Source organism: Syngnathus acus, chromosome 10, assembly GCF_901709675.1.
Source record: "Syngnathus acus chromosome 10, fSynAcu1.2, whole genome shotgun sequence".
Classification (NCBI taxonomy): domain Eukaryota; kingdom Metazoa; phylum Chordata; class Actinopteri; order Syngnathiformes; family Syngnathidae; genus Syngnathus; species Syngnathus acus.
The window spans coordinates 14,228,958-14,251,764 of record NC_051095.1 but is presented as its reverse complement, the minus strand read 5'-3'; the positions used below and the strand labels follow the sequence as shown (position 1 = coordinate 14,251,764).

The 22,807-nt window shown below is 40.6% G+C and overlaps 1 protein-coding gene across 7 annotated transcripts in view; it reads right to left on the bottom strand.

Annotated features, from left to right (window-relative positions):
• diaph2 (diaphanous-related formin 2) overlaps positions 1–22,807 on the bottom strand; it is a 323,623-nt gene that overhangs the window by 145,779 nt on the left and 155,037 nt on the right. The window lies entirely within an intron of this gene.

Sequence of the window (22,807 nt, the reverse complement as noted above, 5' to 3'; positions counted from 1 at the left end):
GGCTACAATATAATACTGCGACAACAAAGCCATTCCCGCTTGCACAGCTTTATATTTGGGCAAAATAATCCCTAAAATTCTCCATAAGGCAATCGTGTAGCAAAGGGTGATTTGTGATGTGCACAATGTTTTTGTTTGTTGACTCAAAAGGGCACATTCTCCTCTTGATCAGATAAACAGCATGGGATGATTTCATTTGAGCGTTACTACCGCAAGTAAGGTATGTATTAACAATTTTGGGTGCAAAAAGACAAGGCGTTTTTAATCATGTAAAATATGGTGTATTAATAGGACTTAATCAAGCAGTCTCACAGAGCTCAGCAGAGCTAATTTATGGTCAAAATTTGGGCCTCGAGGCAGTAATTCTTAATTATTTTTTTATTGGCCATGCACATTTGCGATAAAGAAAAAACTGTTTTAATAAATTTCTTATCCTGGTTCTTTTTTTTTCTTCTTGTTGTGTGTGTTTTCAAATGTTCATGTGAAACGGAATGATCAAAAGTAACGCCAAACAAGCACCTAAGGAAAATTATCTAGTGATTGGAATTGTAAACTGTAAGAGTTCTTATTAGCTAAGGGGAGGCATAAATGTCCCCCATGCCAAAATATAGTCACTAAATTAACAAGGATTATGTTGGGAAAGTAAATGAATGTGACAGCAAAAACACATTTGGCTTATTCAGGATCAATTGGCATGCACGTTATGCCTTGTGGGTCTTGGACTGAGGTTTTCCCTCTGGACGTTTACAAGTGTTCTCCCGCATTCAAACATTCAACATGTTCTGTTGGCCCACATTCAGCCTACCGGTCGCCTTCCATGCAGCATCTCCCATAAGACGTCCATTAAAACACAAGGCATTACCAAGCTAAACAGCACCACATGTACACTTCCAAACGCCACTGATACCATGGCCCTTGGAATCAACTCAAGAGATGACAGACTTTAAACATATTTAAAGGCAAAGTAACACAGACTGGCAATATGGTCTTTGGAATATAATTGCAAACTTAGATTTAGCTGTCTGGGATAATAGTTTCTATAACATTGTTTAGTTTGCATAGCATATGTACTAGGCAGCCATGTACTATATTTATACTGACAAGGAGGATAAACAATTCTGGACTGAGGTTCAGTGCAAAATCAAAGAAACGATGCTCGTTCTGACCACATTTGACCACATTGTGAATATAATTAAAATCAGTTTACTAGATTTGTCTGAACAAGGCATATGGCCACTTACCACTGTCACATTTTTTTTCTTTCAGGTTTCTTCCTTAATGAGAAGGTTCTCATTGCCTCTTGTGCCAAAGTGCTCACTTGCATGTGCTTCAGTTGTTCTAGACCTTCTGGATAATCACTATTTGAATGTTCTAAACTCCACATAAGTTGCCATGGTGTGGGTAGTGTCACAGCGTGAAAGCAGTGCAATTTCCCATAGCTGATGTCATGTGTTGTTCCTTGGACTAATAGAGAGAGACGCAAGAGCCTCAGGTCCATCGAGTGTCTGAACAAAAGATCCCAAGGGTGGATTTTTAGCATGACAACTCCTCGGACATCTGGTCTGAATAAGGCTCGACATACCTAACATTACCCCAGACAGCTTGCTTCAACACATCAAGGGGGTAATTTTACCCAAATGGCCCCCACAATCACTGCATCTAAGTCCAACAGAACCCCATTGGGATTTGATTAGGGTCTTTCATGAAACTACAGCCACAGTAAAAAGAAAAGTGTGTTATTATGTCAATGAGTCAAAAGTTTAGAGATTTCCAATCTGTTTTATGTCATTTCAGTCCGTCAAACTGTCTGTCAAATTGTGGTACAGCATATAAATATGAGTGACATGATATGGGAAAAACATATTCCCCAATTTTCCTGGAGCCTCTTTAGGAATTAAAGCACTCCTTGGACTTTTAAACAGAGAATCTCAAAGATGCGTTTTGCCTCTATGACTCAAGGTAAACAAAATGATGCATACAGTGGAGTGGAACAAATATCAACTTTGCAATCATCATCATGTTCGGTGATAACTGGGATTTCAAAGAAACAAGTGGTAATGATAACCATTGACAGTCCCAAGAACATACTTAAGGGTGAATACAAACATTCAGATGAGCTTGAGCTAGACATTTTTAGCTACATTCAGTAGATTCCAAGGTGTTTGAATCTGGTTCTGTTTGTCATTTACGCATTTATATTGTAAGCAACGGCTATACAATTGCTTCATGTTTACCTCATCTGGCATTTATCAAGAGTGTTTAATAACTTTATTGAGGCGGCAGTGGTTAGGTTGTTTTAATAATCGTACAGAATAGTAGACTGTGACGTAACACACTGTAAAGTTATTATTATAATTTTGCTTTGGTAATGACCACAATTTGACCATATGTATTAATCACAATATAATGAATCTGCATTATATTGCCATAACTACCGATGGCAGGAATTGATTTGGAAAAGGTTATATTTGGAGGTCAACAGACATTCCTGAGGAGATTTTCATATAAATCATTTGTATTCATGTTTCTGCGATATCCTCAAGGTAATAAAATCTGAATTGACACAGAGAAAACGTATTCATTCAAAAGCGAGAAAATGAGGTGTAAGGAGAAACGCACAACAATGTCAGGCAAATAAAACAATCTCTCGAATCAATAACCCTGAACACTGTCAGTGACCTGCAGCTTTTAACAAGTGTATTTTAATCTGCCCTGCATCCAGACACGGCACTTGTGTGCTGTCAGTCAGCGGCAAGGGAGTGTGGGAAGGCTCTGACTCTTCCTCTCAAATTAGACGTGCTCCCAGGGCAGCGAATGGATTGATCCGGGCAGCCAATCATTTGGAAGGAAGCGCTGTCCGCTTCTGCCAAGGCATCGCACTGCGACCCGAGTGCTCTTGAGCTTTGCTGGGAAAGGAGCTCGCTCACTGGAACTAAAGGCTGCCGCCGGTGTCTGTTAAGCTTTCGGTAGACAATATTGGTGCAAGGTTCATATCACCAGGAGGGGATGACGAAGAGAGCAATTTATTTCAAATATGTTTTTTTTAAATGATTATTTTGTCAAGTAAGTCCTAAGTTACGGTGAGTGTTGTCACAAGATGCACATGGATGAGCATAGAAAAGAGGTGTTGCACTAACTGATGATGTGTCAACGAGTGTGTGTGGCTTAAAAAGTGAAGATGCGGCTGCATTAGCATATTTTTGTGTTGACAGGATAGGAAATAAAATGTGACCCGATTACGTCTAAAGTAGCTAAAGAAAAATAAACGATACGTACACTGCAATAGGACATCACAAATGGTTTTGTTGATGATAAATACAAAAACAAAACTATATGAGGTCAAACATCTACTTTTTGATGGTCTGTCTGAACCTATGTTTGACTTTAAAGGGGACTGCTCATCTCATATGACTTCTGGCATAAAGATGCTGAACCACTTTTTTAGAATGTCGAACGTGACCTTTAGACTAGAAAAACAATTTCGTACTGCTTTGAGGTTTATCTGACAGGGTAGAATGCAGTACTTTTTACAGATGACAGAAAACAATCTGCCCTCTCTCGACTCCACATATTTTCTTTCCCTGGTTTGAGAAGCGGCCCACCTCCTTTCCAATTTGTCTTATTATCTAGTATTAGAGGAGATAAAAATAGGACGATCAGTGCCAGACAAACAGTCAACATTTGTATTGGCAATCTCAGGGCATGATATATTACTATGGTAGGTTCACATCAACAATAACTGAACAAAACTGCCATTTTGTTTGCACAGCAACTGGTACTACCGCTCGTCATTTGTCGACTTGTGCCAAAAACCCACTCGCTATTAATAAATCCCCCTTTATACTAATGTCTAGCAAGAAGGAGAAGCCACCAAAAGAATGTGATTACTTGTTGAATGCCACCTAAGTACAAGCCGACCTGTTAATTTTGTGCTATTTTCCCCATAAGACTAGCGCTAAAAGATACCATTTAAACAAAATGGCCATTTCAGTGACGCCACAGATCTCATCCAAGTCCACAACATTTTAAATCAACATGCCATGCCCAGTCGAATAAGTGAATGAATTATAACACATTCATGCACAGCATTGATATATATATATAGTTTGAAAGGAAAAAGTGTATGTATGAAAAGTGCCTGTAGGTTTTTTTTTTAAATGCATTAACGTATTATCCACCTACCCCTCTAGTGAAGGTTAACCGATAGGTTGATCCAATTTGTCTGCCAAGGCGTGAAAGGACTTAATAAATACTTCACATTTCTATGCTGGAAAATGTCAAGGTTTCTTGAGAGATGAGGACAGGAGGAGGGGGTAAAATGACTTTTTTCCCTTTCAGGCAGCTCCAATCCACGCTTCTTGGCGCCAATAGGTTTATCCTTGGCAATCAGCGAGGACAGACACATAAAGTACTGTATAATTCCTTGTCTCTTCACTTACACAAAAAAATCATAATTAAAGCCTGAGGGGCCTTGCTTCCTGTCACCCGGTGATTCTTTTGCAGAATTCTGGTGATGTGAGTATGTTAAAGCCTGTAGGTTCTGCTTGAAGATCCACCGCAAACAGCATTTAAATCCTAAAGTCAGAGTCATTGAACCCCAAAAAGGTCAACGCTGATCTGCTAAATCATATTAGTCTCTAGAGTTTACACTCAAAAGTATTAAAAGTTACAACATTTATTCAAACCAGTACTGTACTACACAACATTGTCACTGTCAACTGGCAAATACCTCAATGATGTTCTCCATATTGATATGTATAGCTCAACAACCATGCTTGTAAGAACCTCGTGAGACACTGAAGATGAGAATGGGAGCAGATCTGCTGCCCATAACATAAGCATGGATGAACTGTACACATCATTGTTGTGTGACTGCATGTCAGCATCTACTGGAATACTAATCACCACTAAAGAGGTCTCCATGAAACCTAAGATTGTCCTTAATACATTGCAGGGAGCTTTTTTTTTTCACATATTTACACTGAGTGACGATTCACATATTCTGTGCTGCTGTTCTCCTCAATAACAGGGTTCAGATAGGCTCAGCAGTTTGCGATATGATTGTCATAAACGGTCATTACCATTAGCCCACTAATATTTGTTTTCCTGATGAGAAAATAAAGGAAGCCACTGATGTTGTTCACTGGCCTGACTTCCATGGAAACAATGTGGCTGTGGATGGTTGAATGTTGAATTCTCAGGAGCATACAGTAGATCGCACTAAACATTGTTCGGTCTTGACTGCATTAAGGACCTCAATGATTGTCCGCTTGACTTTACGCCATAAGGCCTAGATGCTCGAACCAGGGAGTGCACAGAATAATTTGAGACATGTATGACGCGCCTAGTGCCCAGTAACACTTGAATTGGAAAGTAAGCATAATGTCCACAGGGTGTCTGAAATGAATTGATGTTCCATTGATGCCTCAGAGGCTCCAATCACACTTCAAATAAGTCAGTGTCAGTGCTGGTTAGAGGCAAGAGCACCAGCTTTGGCCACTGTGAGCTGTTCGCTAGGTAGTGCTGGATGAACTGTGGGCAAACACAAGCCCAGTGGCATGTGATCTCCCTCTAAGTTATTTAGCCGCATGCATAAACAGACACACTCTGGCACTGACTTTGACACATGCTTTTAGACTTTTCTGCCCCACTTGTGGACTTCTAACCAAGCTGGACTCAAACAACATCTACAAACAAAGATGTATGCAGTATGTTAAGCAAGATTTGGGAATTGACCTAAAAAGAGTCTTCAACCAACACTTTTCAAACCAAGTTTTTACTGGGTCACTGTCAAAATAAAATGTAATATTTTATTTATTGACAAGCAGGCCTGCATTTACAAGGGCTTTTTGATACATGGTTTTCCAAATGGAGTCACAGCTGTTGTGCTGACAACTATTAATATATGTAAGTGATTAAAGCATTTATTAGACCCAAAGCAATGCAAGTTTTATACCACAGCTGCCTCAAATAAACAGCATTGGTAATTATCAAAATATGTTTTCTTTTTTTCCCATAATTGTTTGTATACCAGTATTAGGATCTTTTCAATTTGTATTGCTAATATAGTTTAGTGATATCAATTGGTTTACAATTGTATTGGTCTTCTAATTCCGGAGTAGAGAACAATGTCTCCTGATTATCTTGTCAAATTAGAGTTATTACCTCCCATCCAGAATCTCAATGTAGTTTAAATTATTGAAATTATTAATATTATTATTAAATTATAAATGCATAACATTTAATCACGGAATGCTCGAATAATAACGGCTCCACTTTGTTCAAATGGTAAAACATTGAAAGCTCACTGAAACAGAGAAAGTACAAATTGGAGCACTTCAGAACAGTGGATGTTCTCAAAGAAATTTGTAGTGGTGGTCTAATATGTTTGTATATGTTGATGTTATGGTAATACATGGAATCTTTTCTCTAAAGTAAGGTTACCAGCGAGAGTTCCAAATTTGCCATTTTTATCTCTCTATCAAATCAATTGGCAAATCCTAAATCTTAACAAATAATGACATATTGATCTTAAATCAGTGTTGGGTCAGTGGCCATGAATTAACTTTGAAAATATAGCTCCCTATATTGTTCAAATTGAGTCCAACGTCCAAAGTCCGAATACTTTAAGCTGGTTTCTTCCATCAAAACTTTTGATTCCTAATATGACATAAACACAACTTTTTCTTGAAGGTAAAATATCTTGCAGGTAGGTGGACTTCACTTCTAAAGCCCCTTCCAAAGATTACCAACCATATTTTTATTATGAGTATCTTTATTAGTTGTGTGCCTCAGGGTCCTTATTCATTTCTTCGGTGGCAAACAAATGGAGTTGAAGCAGTCCCTCCCACCCACCTCACCAGCTTATCTGACTCCTTTCCTACGGTTCACGCCTTCCCGTTGTCCTTCCTCCTGGATTCAAAACTCTTAATTTGAACTAATTGCACAAACTAATTTCTTTTTCTTCATGTCTCGGCATTTCTGCCAGTTTTTTTCTCAGCGGGCTCGTAAACACTTTAGGAAACGGGCTTTAATAAGGCTGCCTTGTGAGGGTTTGGGGCCTTAAATGGACACAAGGCTTGTTTGATAAGTCTCCACTTCATCACCGCCTTTATTAATTAAAGTTTATATTACATTAGAAACAAAGTTAAAGCTATTTGCACCCCCATTAATGGGTTCATGTAACTGCATATCTATGGCAAATTAATTGGCATCTGGCTTCCCCTACTGCAATTACAAAATGCTAGCCGAATAGATTTTAAAAAGCGTGTATCATCGTATTAGTGAGTTAATCCACTCAGGTGAAGGAAAAAATAGGTATTTTCACTGTGATAATAGAAAAATAATCCCTTGTTTTTCGCTGGGGTTACATTCCGAAAAGAACCTGTGATAGGTGAAATCCGTGAAGTAGAAACCTTTATTTTCTTACCATTATTATACAGGTTTAACATTGAAACCAAAGGACAAAATTGTTTTCAGGCCCAAGCATTTGTTTAACAAAAAGAAGAAAACTATTTCTTCCAGATAACTACAGTAAAATAATAATTTTAATCATCAGTACGTACTACATAGTGCGCCTCTGCGGCCTGACTCCGCTCTGTAGTGTCTTTTTCATCTGAAGCCATAACACAATGCACTGTGAACCGTGATATAGCGAGGGACGACTGCAATAATAAGAGTTCTAAAAACATATTTACAGTATGTATACTTTAGCTACATCTACATATGTTATACACACGTATCATATTTATATTTATATTATTTATGCATTATTTTCTGTATGTCATTTATACTATCAATATAGTATTTACATGTTTGAAACAATTATTTAATGGTCTAATGATAACATATGCATTTATATGGTTTAATATACATTTATTGATACACAAAATAACTATGTATGTTTAACAATGAAAGGGTGACACTACTTCGTGGATTTTCACCTATCGCAGGTGGTCTTGGAACCAATTATCCGCGATAAACAAGGGATTACTGTTTTCAATGCTATCCTTAGTTTCTGATCACCAAGAATGAGTTTTCAGAAGTCAAACACACACGCACACACACACACACACACAGATGTGTCATATCTAAAATGCTTTAATTATATTTAACACTAAATGGGCTCTATTTGTATAGCACTTTTCTACCTTAGGGCGCTTCACACTGCTTCCTCATTCACCTTACTGATGACACACTATCAGGAGGAACTGGGAGTTCAATGACACTTCGACATGGTCACAACGACTGAGGATGGAACCAGCGTGGCTATGTTAAAAATATAAACAAAAATGTAAATGTAAAATGCAAAGACTTCTCAATTTTCTGAAAGGCTGCCCTTGTGAAGAATTAATTCCCTACCCATAAGGTGTGTATGTGTATATAAGTGTGTACGGTATGTGTGAAAAAGTCATAACGTGCGAGATCACCGTGAGACAGTGGAGGCGATGGAATGTGGGCCGTCAGATATAATTAAAAAACATACATAAATGTGTTATCTGAGTGCACAGTAGTGACAATATGGTTGTCTAGCAAAACAAAAACAACACTCCCACTAAACATGTTGCACAAAGCAACACAAGGCTTTATGAATACTATGTTTGGAAGCTCAAAATTCCGTTGTTTACGTCCAAGTGTTGAATTAGGTCACTGTTGTCTTGAAATCCATGTTCCAAGTGTATGGCTAAAAATGCTGAGCTCTGATTGGCCACCATTTACTCTGGCCAGTTTGTAATGCCAGTGGGTGCAGTGCAGTGATAGTTGCCAAGTGGGCATTAGTGGTAGCGCTCGAGTGGTTTAGATCCTATATGGCAGGCAGGACTTTTTGGCAGGAACTTAAAAGAGTTCCATAAACAGATAAAGTTGCAGCAATGCAGTGTAGAAATACAGAAAAACAAACTACCATCTAGCGTTGATTATTTTGCATTTTCATAAACAATGTGTAGATGAGATTATCATCCGTGGGTCAGGTTGATGGGCACCTTGTGAAGATTTACTACTGAGCGGTCCTTCAGTATGCGCCATCGATTGAAAGACAACGGCACCAGCCTTGGAAGTCATGTCACCGCTGTGTTTACTCCTTGTCGCGACACCAATGAAGAGCTTGTCGCTGCTAAAATGGACGTCTATTGTGTTTCTGTCTTCCTTTGTGTGTTTGACAAATGAAGTGTATAGCCATGCGGGGTGGGAAACCAGATTGCAAGGAGGGTGTTGGGTGGCACAATTGTAGCAGGTGCACTTGGATAGCTAATATTTGCACACCGGCTTCTGAGGCAAACAAGCAAATCCGCTGGAAAAGCAAAAAAAGAGGGGTGGCAATCTCCTCATAAATGCCTCTGTTAGCGTCACATAAATCCACAGCTCACTTTGCAATCCGGCCCCATCCCTCTTCTTCGTCTCCCTGAAAATCCCCTCAATGCGACACAATTGCCAAGATGCATCTTAGTGACATTGTAGAGGTCAAGACAAATCCTCTGGTGTGAATGTGGTATGCACAAATCTGTGCTATTGTGAACACTATAGCACCCCCTCCCCTCAGTCACACTTCACTTTGAGCCACACTTTCACATTGATGGATGTTTCAGTAAAGGGGAACTTTTTACGTCGAGGCTGCAAGCAAATGGATTGTGTTAACATACAAGTGACAAGTGAACACAGGTCATGGTAAGGTCATAACTTCACAATAAATCAAACACCTTGACAGCAAATCTAAACACAACAAACGCTATTTGTACTCATGTCCAGAACAATATTTGTTTTATTTTGGTATTGAGTATGACATTTTTTTTAACTGCAAACAAAGAAAAAAAAGGTTTAGCTATTTGTTTACACGACAAGGTTTCTTTTTATCTTTTTTGGGCTTTCATGTAGTCGAGTGAAGTGAACATTTGAAAAGCACAGTGTTTATGTAGTACTTGGCAAGCAAAATAGCACTCTAATAACAGTGTTTAAACCACACTTGGTCAAGGTAAAGGGAAATATAGGAATATGTTTTGATCAAGTTAAAAGCTGTAATGGCTTATATAAGCACTGCGCATAAAGTGCATTCTGTGTTCCAATGACATGCATCCCGCCAAGGCCTACTATATTGCTTGTTCAAGTCTACAGGCTGACAAGTGTTAGCTTCTCCTTTGCCATCTCCAACCTCACTGTTTTGAGGTTTTAGCATAAGAAATGAGAGCTTAATCAGTTAAGATAGAAAATCCATGCCAGGCATCCTGGGTATATGAGGAGCATTAATAAGATGACAGCACAGATTCATCAACAGATCCTGACTGTTGTTTCACCAATGTCCTTTAAAGAAAAAATAAATAAAATAGACTGTGCATGCATGGCGGCTTGGATTACTTTCATTCAAAAAATGAATGGATCTCAATGCACAGCGAAGAGTGCCACAAGATTCCATTAAAGCATCAAGGTTAACTATTGAGAAAGCAGTCTGCTAAAAGTACTGTCATACTACTGTGAAACTTTCATATCTGTACAAGTGTCACAAAAAAAGCAACAACACATTATGTGTATTAAAACCTGCAATGACTGACTTCACGATAGAACAGGCAAAATATGTTGTCTGGGGTTGTAATTTAGCAAAGAATAGCATGTTACCAATCCAATGATTTATTGACACTACAGTGAATTCTCAGGAGTGTTGTGGCTGTCCTGCGAAGTACAGCAGGTGATGATTTCACTTTAGACATACAGGCAGATGGCCGGAGAGCGCTGTTGACATATCCACAGTGAGCAGCTCAATTTGGCTGACCTTTTCCTCCTGACTGGACATAGGATTGGAGCAAAGCCATTTAGGACATATCACAGACTGAGGATCATTGGCACAGGGGTTCCCTTTGGTAAGGGATGAGAAAGAGAAACTTGAAAAAGTCTGCTGTGACGGATTACTAAATGGTAAATGTAAGCAGCACATACAGAGGTGCACTAGCTACAACAGCGAGCGCTTGAATCGATAGCAGACGGGCATCTCCAAAGACTTCACCAGGCAAAAAGAAAATCCATGTGAACTAGTTAGGAATTGGCAGGTGAGGGAGACCATCTTGGTCAATACACAAGGCCACTGGCCCAAGGCAATAATCTGACTCCAGCTGCGAGACAAGACCACAGGCCAGTGTTAAACTTTCATTGTGTCGGCCAATGGATCTCCCACTGCTTCCTCCACTTGCCACTCAGCGCGACATTCACCTCTTCTTCAGTAAAAACCCCCACCCACTTGATGCAAAATCAATCTGTGAGCTGGACCGGCTGGCATAGTCGCCCGAGGCAGGAAAAAAGACTGCAGTCAAGATTTGTCCATGCAAAACTGTGCCACGTTTTAATTTGCAAACTAAGTCAGCTTCTTCCACAACTTTGGGTAAAAATATGCTAAAAATGTTATGCACAAATGCAGAATGTACACTAATCCAATAAGAAATGCCATAGTGAAATATCCTACTGGCAGTAGTAAATGTGATCCGTCCATCCATGACTCCAGGCAAAAGGAATGGAGTGATTGCTAATCACAGTGCAATTGTGAAGGTACTGGGTAGAAATTGATCCCACGCAAGCTGCACAAAAGTCCATCTAACCACCTTTTTTTTAACAGCCAATCATGTCCAGGGTCAAGGAAACCTGGGGTCCATCCCAGCTGACTTAGGACGGGGACCAGAGTATTCCCTTGCCTGGTCGCCAGGGCACATTAGGACAATCATTTACAGTCACATTTACACCTATGGAGAATTCAGAGTCACAAACAGGAACTTATGTGTTCCAAAGTTTACCTTATTATAATATGACCACAGTGAAAGACTATAATTTCTTAGCCCCTGAGCGACAAAAGTCAAATCTACAGTTAGAAATTAACCCCAGAATAGTAAATGAGGAATGGCACCCTGAGGTCTTAATTGAATATTTTCTGGACTCATTTTTGTTGACAATGATGGATGTCGGCCAAAATGGAGTCCTCAACAAACTCATTATTCATATTTCATCACACCCTACGTGTGACTTGGCGTTATTGATTAATAAGATGATGAGTTTTTGTTGTGTTGCCAAACAGAAAGAAGTCTGACATATCCTGGTCAAGTTTGATAAATTAGGCCTATCTGTATGATAAAATAGTACAAAGACATTTAAATCCTTACATACAGTGCATCACCTTGTTTCTATGCATGGAAATACCAGCTTTGACCTGTGGTTCAGTTGCTGATAATATAATGAGGCACTACTACACTTGCTATCGGGCATGCAGTGAAACACATACTGGATAACAAACTATAGGGTTATTTTAAGACAACACCAAATTGATATCAAATTCAACAAAAGGAGTAGTAATAAATCCTCGATTTCTAATTTTCATTTCAAAGACTAGACAAAGACGTGTAGTTTATTTTCTCTCGCTTCCCATGGTTCAAGTCCTTTCCAAACCGTTAAGAGAACATCCAAACGAACACACAGTCTTCTCCTATTGAAAGAAGCTTTGGTTGTACCACCTACTAACTACAAAAAAAACATTACAACTGCATCAATTGACAATGCTATCCATCCACCAGCTAATAGTTAACCCCTCACATTCCTGTTTTGTGTGTTTGTGCCGGGTTGATTTAAGCGCTCGCTGTGACTGTGACTATAATTGTATTTTAAAATATTGGCCGATATTCAAATCTCCAGGAACGCATGTTTTTAACTATCACATGACTGTCAAGCAGCCACAAGGTGGCGCAAATTGCTCTACAAAGTAGCATGTGGGATGCTGGAACGTTAAATGTTTTGCCAGGGATTTGTGCCACCTTGTGGCTACTTGGCTGGGTGTTATGTATACTCAGGGTGAAGTGGCTATTTCAACCAGATTTGTACTTTAACAAACTGTAATTGTAATCAAGGATTTGATTAAAACAGACTAAAGGGGTGCCTAAGAGCCTCTACACAATCTATCTGTCATCCATTTTCCACAGCACTTGTCTGAATTAAGGTCATTGTAGATTATCACAGGTGACTTTGGGTGAATAGGTGAGGTATACACTGGACTGTCCCAAGTGTCATTTAGAATCTTCAATTAACCTCAGAATGGTATGCTAACATGCTTCCCATCAAAGAGATTTAACTGTATGAGAAAAACAATAAGCATTTCACCCAACGTTCTCAACAGCTTTCGAGTGACTATGGTACATGGTAAGCTGCTCAACGACAGTGGGTTTCCTTTGTAAATGGAAATGTCATTGCAAACGGGTGAACAGACTTAAGAGTATGCCAAGGAACTTCAGACACTATTCCTGTGGGCAAGCAACACTAAGCGCGTTACCAGAGTAAGACGATTTGGAAGTGGGTAAGTCACTCAAGGAAATAAGTCAGATCACAATGCCTGGGAGCACTTTAAGGACATGTCAGATATGCACAATGCGGGGCTGATCATGGCGCACGGCGGGGCTGATCTCTTTAAAACGCTGCTCTGCGAGCGTGACTTCACTGCTCTCCGCATCTTCATTCATGGGATTAAAACGGCTTGAGGTGTTGCTTTAATTCCGCAATTTTTGTCACGAGCTGTAAGAATGGTGCTTACGGAGAAGTGTGTGTGTGTGTGTGTGTGTGTGTGTGTGTGTGTGTGTGTGTGTGTGCGTGCGTGTAAGATACTTCCAATTTTAAATACATGGTTCAAAGGAAAGAGGGTTAATGTAGCAGGTCTCTGGAGTGTTTGATACCACAATCAACCTAAGGATAGATTTACCCTTGATCTGCAAGGCAAACTCAATTGAATACTAGAGGCAATCATAAGAAAGGTAAAATGAGAAGATAGAATCTAGACTACATTGAATAAGGTACCGACAAAGTCATCACTAGGACTAAAGTCATGCAACACTGAAGAGTTCAACCGTGTAAATAGTCAACCTCTTATTTTTTAACGCTCCCTTGCTGCCACATGCTGATATGAACCCTAAATTTATATGTAACATATTTTGAGCTGTTTTAGACCATTTGGGTGTCCTACATCAAGGACGTGTGAATATGTACACTACCGTTCAAAGGTTTGGGGGTCACCCAATTTAGTGTTTTCGATGAAAACTAACATAATTGCACAAGGGTTTTCTAATCGTCCATTAGCCTTCTAACACTATTAGCAAACACAATAGACCATTAGAACACTGGAGGGATGGTTGCTGGAAATGGGCTTTTATACATATTGCATTAATTGAATTGAATTGAATTGAATTAAAAAAACAGACATACGTGGCTAGAATAGTCATTTACCACATTAACAATGTATAAAGTGTATTCCTGATTAGTTTAATGTTATCCTCATTGAAAAAAAAATTGGATTTTATTAAAAAAATAAGGACATTTCTAAGTGACCCTAAACTTTTTAATGGTAGTGTAATTTGGAACGCGCCAAGACTTTCAGGACATATGGACCTTGAATTGATACAAACCGTCTGAGTTCCAACCACTCTGCATGAGATTAGGTGAGCCCTCAATTCAGCAAGTATCAAAAATTAAAACTTAGGTTATATCATAAGGGAGTGTTTCTGTAAGCATACTTTCAATTATTACCAAAACGATTCAAGCTGCCATAGGTCTAAATGATTACTAAAATATTAGTCAATTATTTGGACAATTGATTAGTTGTCAATTAATTGATCATTTTGACAGCTCTACCCTAATCTTGTTTTAATATAACATTACACTAAAATACAAACATTAATTTACTAAAGGTACCCAAGTCAAACATTATATAAAATTTTACCAACTGGCTTAACCTAATATGAATAACATCAATAATAAACTAAATAGGATTTTGGAATGAAGGCAAACCAAAGAAAAGGAGACTGTCTTCTGACGTACAATACGGCCCAAACGTTAATCTCATTCTTTAAACCGCTGTTCACCTTGAAGTGACACAGCAAGATAAAAAAAGAAATTCATCAATTCGTTCAAAGCAAGTAATAACAAGAGACCATGAATAAATATTTTCCCACATGATTAAACTGGGAAAATGGTACGAAACAAAAGGTGGTCAATGGTGGTTGTGAATGTAGGCTGTGTGTGCGCAAGTAGAAGGTTAGATGGCTAGCGGGGATAAGAATGCAGCAAACACCCAGCAGCGGGGGAGGCGAGCGAGGCCTCCATTGACTTCTGAATCCACCATACGTTCCCTTTGTGTCATTGGTCTCACACAATGCGTCCACCAGAACCGGGGTCATTGCTAACTACACAGCATGGAACAAGAAATGCACCACAGAGGGTTTTAAAGTGAGTTTTGAAGGTCTGGCTTATCAAAATACTTTCAATCAGCTTTTCAGAAACAAGTCTCATCAAAAATCCAGTTTATTTTTCAAATAAAAGTGCAGCGTTACATCTTGTTGCATCGGCGTGTACTGTACGCCAAACTACCTCTCATCTTTACTGCTGTCTATTGATCCAGTGAGTGAGCTAGAGGGGTGCAGTAATAAATGTACACATGATAATGGTATATGACCGCTCATAAGACGTAACAGCTGCGCGGACTGCGTATCAAGGTATTTGTCACACATCATGGATATTTCACCCGTGTGTGCATATATCATAGACATACGTATAGCAGCATGATATAGGCTAGTCCAGGGGTGGGCAAACTTTTTGACTTGCGGGCCGAATTGGGTTCTAAATTTTGACCGGGGGGCCGAACCAGGAGCAGATGGATGTAGTGTTTGTGTGAAGTAATATAAATTGCATAAAAGGTTTTTACTTTTAGTAGATACTAAAGCATGGATATTAAAAAAAACTTTTTGAAAACAAATGCATTTATTAACAGCATTAAAAAAATATTTCACCAAAAAACTACTATCAGTGATTCTTATTAAATACGACACTGTTATGATGAATAACATTTTCCATCACTTCAGCGCCTGCAGGTCAGATTTATGAAATATGTTTATCTAATGAGGCGAATCACATCCAACGGCAAACATTCTGACCAAATACATCATCTTGAAGAATCAGTGAAAGAATACATCTAAATAAAGTAATAAAGAAATCAATAGTATTGTTGGTTTCCCTTTTTGGCTAGTGCATTATAGTCTGGAGTAAAATTTGTTGTGGTCATTTTTAGGATAGAGCCGAGGTGTCGGTCCGTTAACCTAGATCTGTGACGGGCTTTGTTGACGTTCATGTGGCTGAACGTCTTCTCACACACGTAGGTCGAGCCAAATTGTCCACTCTTTTTTAACATTCGGCACTCACTGTCCACCTTTCTTTTCTTCGGGCCACTCATTTTAATGGAAGGATTCCAGGGGAAGGTTTGTGGGTGGCATTAGCGTAAAACTGTATCTGAAAACTCAGCGCGCGAATTACGAGAATATTGACGTCACAGCCTACACTCGAAATTCGGCACTGATAGGTGAAATTACTACGTACTACTGAGTACGCACGCACACGCACTTGTGAGTGTGCACCGAGCTTTCTGACACGGCTCCCGGGAGTAAATGCGCGGGCGGGCGCTTCCCCATCTACTGGGGAAACATAGTAATTGCAGGGAAAATTACCCAAAAAAAATTAATAATACAATTTATTCAGGTTTGGCGGGCCGGATTAAACGGCCCCGTGGGCCGGATGTGGCCCGCGGGCCGTAGTTTGCCCACCCCTGGGCTAGTCCTTATCATGGAGGGATGTTGGACGCTTCCACCACCACGAGTCTCCACTATATTGCGAGCATGCCGCAAGATATGTCATTTTTGCAGATCTGTGAACTCTAACTGACTGGGCTCAACCCAGTATGTGAAGTCTGGATTCGGCGGACAGCGCGGATGAACTACTTCTGTAGTCAACGGACTGAAAAGCGATTACCAGCAATGCGTCGTGGAGCACATAGGGCGTGGTAGGACAGGTAGGACAGCACGGCCATCCACCGCATCCGTTTCTGTCTCCAGTCCTCTTGCCACTGGATCTTGATGGTCTCGGACGAGACAGTGAGGCTGACGAACTGCGCAACTCTCCCTCACTTTAATGGAAGTCTAGTGCAAGTCATGACTTTAAACCACCCTAGGCAACCTTCACAAGTCCTGTGGCGATGGGGGAGTGGCGAATCCGCAGGTGCGGATAAGCCAGTGCGGCTTCCGCGCTGGTCATGGGACAATGATATTTGCCACGCGCTAACTGCAGGAAAAATGCCAAGAGCAACACAGCAACCTCTACATGACCTTTGTCGACTTGACAAAGGCTATTGACACGGTCAGCAGGGACGGTATATGGAAGATCATGGAGAGGTTTGGCTGCCCCAGCAAGGTCATCATGCCTGTCCGCCAGTTCCTTGATGGCATGATGGTGAAGGTACGGGATGACGGAGATGTGTCGGATGCTTTCCCACTGACGAACGGCATAAAACAAGGCCGTGTCCTCGCTCCAACCCTCTTCAGCATGATGTTTTCGGCTGCTATTTCATCTATCTGGGCACTACCCTCTCACGAGTGGTGAACATCGACGTTGAGGTCAACAACAGGATTGCCAGGGCCAGTGCTGCTTTCGGGAGACACAGTGAGAACGTGTGGGAGCGAAGGGGACTCAGTCTGTCCACCAAGCCTTCTCTACGCCGACTGCAGATACACCTGTTGTACGGCGAGTTGTGCCAGGGCAAACGGACAGTGGAAGGACAGAAGAAACGCTTTAGACAGCTTGAAAGCTTCCCTCAGACACCTCAGCATCGACCCCAACAGCTGGGAGATGCACGCGTGGACCGCCCAGGCTGGCGACGCAGGCTCACAACTGTAGCTTGTGCAGCTGAAACTCGACGCAGCACAGAGGCCCAGAGAAAGTGTGCCGAGTGTAAGGCCGAGCTGCCGTCATTACAGCGACTACACCCACCCACCTTTGTCCCACATGTGGGTAAGCCTTGGCCTCATCAGTCCCTCCGGACCCACAATCCCTGTTCTTTCTCTCCACAGACACCTTCAAGTTCCTGGGAACCACAATCTCTCGGGACCTGAAATGGACCTGCCACATAGACTCTGTCCGGAAGAAGGCCCAGCAGAGGCTGTACTTCCTGAGACTGCTCAAGAAGTTCAACCTGCCGCGAGAGCTTCTGAAGACCTTCTACACTGCCATCATCCAGTCTGTCCTCTGCACCTCCATCACTGTCTGGTTTGGATCAGCCTCCAAACAAGACAAGCACAGACTGCAACGGACAATCAGGACTGCAGAAAAGATCATTGGAATCAACCTCCCATCTATCCAAGACTTGTACCTGTCCAGGACCAGGAAGCGTGCAAGGAACATCTCTACAGACCCTTCTCACCCAGGTTGCAGTCTGTTTGAACTACTCCCCTCCGGACGGCGTTATAGAGCTCGGTACGCCAAAACCAGCAGACACCGAGACAGCTTCTTCCCCCAGGCTGTTGCTCTGATGAACTCACACCACTCATAGAGTCTCAGAGGCATTACTGTGCAATAACATCCTGCTCTTCACACCTTTTGAATTTGTCTACACTGTTTTTGCCATTCCTCACATGTCCTGAGTGTTGTTAGTCACCTATATGTTGAACAGAGGGTGTGTTTTACCGAAGTCAAATTCCTTGTTTGGCACGCTCAAACATGACGAATAAAAAACTCTTGAATCTCTTGAATCTTGAATCTTAATCTAGATTGAAGTCAATGGTCATCTTCAAATCTGAAGGACGACCAACAACAAAAGCACCCTATGCCTTCAAGAAGCAGCTGCCTATACTACATGACAGACAATATGGATGATTTGAACATCAATGACAAGCAAGGCGACAACTAAAAAAGTAAAATGAGTGCGTAAGAAATGTATGTTTTTCATACCACCCTAATGGATGAGGGGTTCTCAAATCAGGAAGAAGCGGTTGAAAAATAGCATTGGTCATTTGGGAAAAAAATGACGATCAAGGCAAAAGTTTAGTCTAAACTGAGGCTACTTTGGTGCATCAGTGACGACTGCTGCTACTGTGATATCTGTTCATTTAATAGATTTCACATCACATGGTTATTTTTGTGGTAGTAGGCGCAAACCATTTTATGTTCCTCAAAACAAGTTCTAAACATATCGAGGTGGGGTTCAGCAAAAGGCAACAAAGTGGGCATGTTTAGAGTAGGACTAATGCTGCTCGAAAAATTAATGAAGAAAAGCGCATTTCACTGCTAAAATAAGAATTAACATAACAATCAATGAAGTGATTGTTTAGAATCAAGGATTCATCACAACTTCAGTCACCTAATTTGCTGTCTAAAGAAGCAAAACATAAAGTCAGCTATGGGAGAATGAGGCATAATCATACAATCTCAAATATTTCCGAACACTTGTGCTGTACTGTGACAGTAAGGGTGACAACACAGTGTCATAAAGCAACATAAATGGGAGGATCTTGGTTGGTGCATCTTGTAACTATCAATAACATTATCGTTATTACAAAGCACGCAGATTATTGGACACAACATTGTGATGACAAAGACTAGTGAGGATTAGAATACCTGAAATTTACGAGACTATTGTCATCCACATCTAGCTGTGTTTTGATACTCTCAAACCTAAGCAGACGCATTTAGACCGTGTCCCCTTTTTGGCTAAATATTTCGCTGCCCCAGAAGACTTTGGATTTTTTTTCCTGCATACAGTGTCAATGATTTTAAAAGAAGGCTATCCATTTTTGTTCTAATCTCAGAAGTGGCATATTTAATCAGATCCTGAATAGTACAGTACAGCAGGCTTACAGTACATGATGGTATGGTCTGTCTGCAAGCGGTGTCACCCAAGCAGATGGCCTCTGCTGGGAACCGGTGGGGGAGTCGAGACGAGAGGAGCACACTGGAAGTGTCAGGCCATGTCCCTGGAATCCCATTGCTTTCCGCTACACTGATACCAGCCGCCGTACACCTGCTCTGCTCTCTAGGCCTCTTTCAAACCTCTCGTGTAAGACAGAATTGAAGATTTAACAAAGGTGTGCAGTGCGCACCAAACATCCTTTTGTTCTTCAGCCTCAATTTTGAGCGAAATAAGATTTATTTTGCGAAAAGATCTTGCTGGAGCTTTTACACCGAATGCAATGATTGTAAATGCATGGCAGATCAGGTCACAGTTTAACTGGAGGCCATCTGCCAACTCATGCAGGAATGCGGTGATGATCACTCCAAAGGGGATTTCGCCTGTTTTGTCGATATGTTTAAACAGCAGTTGTGTATGAATATTTATCATTTGAAATATCACACAATTGTTTGTACAACACCTCTGAATGAGCTAATATGTGACAGAATATAGTTTATGATTTCAACTAATAGAGGCCTGCTTGCTTTTCTTGCTTGTTGGATCAGAATTGACCTCGGCTACGTCTCACGCTCACAGGTCCAGAGCTTTGGGATCAATTTAGAGCCAGTGTAATTGCCTCACAACCATTGTAGCATCATTAGGCCAGGAGTTCCAAGATGGCATTTGCCGTGGAAAGAAAGGGCATGGCTAACAGCTTCTCCATACCTCAAAAGGTTACTTTTAATCATCCAATGAGGGATTCTGCACGACCACCTTATTTCCGTTTTAATTTTACTCCCTAGTTTCAGTCAAGGCACTGGTGTATCTGGCAGATAACCCCACTAATTAAATGCTGGGTTTATTTGTTTTGGAATACTCACCAGAAATGTGAGACTGGAAAGGAATGGCCTTCATTTGATATTAAAAAAAAAAGTTAATGCTGTTAAGCTCGTACCTTATGTTTGTTTTGGCATGTTTCTACTTTCAACTGCTATTGGGTAGCTCATTGTCAAACCAAATAAGTATATCTGTTTCTGTACATTTTGGTCTGTCTTTGTATGAAAGAAAAACACTGAGTAAAGTCATACACTGCTATGTTAGCTTCTCTTGTGCTTGCTCCTGAGTGGCTAGCTGCCAACTGCTTGTCACTAGTGAACTAGCGGTAACACTTTCGTGTTTCATGCTTCATAATTAGAGGTTGAATTATGTAACAATTAACTTGCCTCAGCAATGCATTGTCAGACAGAAATGCTAAATGATATTCCTCTGGTTGGCAGAAATTAGAATTAAGTTTTTCCTACAACGGAATACAGTGATCACGTGTCAGGAAAAAAGCACTGTCGTCCAGGAGTTGCGACAGTGACAATGAACCCTGAACATGCCTGCCTCTGAGCAATGTGTTCAAGCGCAGGAGGCGGCAGCCGGTCACGCGCGAGGGAAGAAGCACCAACCGGTGCAGAAGGAGTTGGGACACGTGACAATATCACGTGTTTGTATCTTTTTTTTAAACATCAGAGTACTATGGAAGTTTCTTTTTTTACAAATGCATGAGTAAGCCACAGTTGTTTGAGTATTCACTCATAATTATTTCAATAGGGTGGTGGTGGCTCCTTTCGGCTTTTTCCCCGAAGGGGTCGCCAGAGCAAAACACTTTTTTTTTTTGTCCAGATGATTAGCATGAGAAGTGTTTGGCACAGTTTTTACGCCGGATGCCCTTCCTGACGCAACCCTCTGCATTTACCCGGGCTTGGGACCGGCACAGGGGGAGAAACTGACATGTGCCCCCCTATGGCTGCATATGGTTCCCTGAACGGGAATCGAACCCAGGCTGCGGGCGGTGAAAGCTCCGCATCCTAACCAATGGACCATGAGGGAATTACTTTATTAGCTACGTTCCAGAGTAGACCCACCCACAATGTAGAGACTATGTCGCAATACCAGAACAGATTGTGATCAACCTAACATATAACGTGAAAAACTGGATTGATTTTCCCTCAATGAACAAAATTAATAAATAATAAATTTATAAAACATACTATAAAATAATAAAATTGATACACAGAGCTTTTATTATATTATATTAATTATATTATAGTATATTAATTATATTATATTATATTATATTATTAGCATTGGAGCTTATGTAATCACCACTGACTTTTAAAAGCAGTGCATTTACATTGACTTACATGTTTTTCCACCATAAAATGGTCTGAGTGTGTCCTCAGGCAGTCAGTAATTCACATCCTCAAAGAAACTTGAAATTATCAAAAAGCAGCCAAAAGATTTGATATAAAATGTAAAGTCTAAAGGCCACAATAATTCTCTCTCTCATTGAAGAGTCTTGACAGTTTCTAAGAGGTGTCTTTGATTCACTGGCAGCAAAACAAAGTGGTTTGGGGCAGAATACCAAACTGCCAAATTGAAATGAAGAAAGCTATAATTCACTTTTCTTTAAACACGGTCAGTGTATACACCAAGATATGTTTTTGCTTGTGTCTTTATTTTCAGTCCCTCGCTTTCTCACACAAAGCAGCTTTTGGCACTAGGCCAAAAAAAGCCCCACGGGCGATTCTTTCATAAATGCAAAAATGAGGGGCAAATTATTATGCACAGTGTCACATTTTATGAAAGCGCAGACACACGCACAATCATCAGCAGGGTTCCTCTTTTTTCTGACTTCATTATTTTCTTTAGGAGTGAATACAAGCTGGTGCAGACAAGATGACAGTGTAACAATTTCTCACCAATGCTACATTTTGGTTTACACCCCTTCCACAACTGAATCTCCAGCTGACAGTGGTTAAGAATGACACACATCACACAGACACTTAATCTAGGTCAAGGATCTATTAAAATGTCAAAATGTCCTGCGCTCACGAGGCAGGAGCAATGAAAACAATTCAAACGAATATGGAATGCCCGCGGGGTGCCTTGCTTGATGGCCATCTCTTCAAAGACCGGACAGCATGGAAAGCAACACAAACTGGAGAGTGTACTGTTTTTTTTGTATGAATACAGCATACAGCCACAGGCAATAGGGATAGACATTTTGAATTGTAATGGCAACTATAATTCCAGTTGTACATATATGTA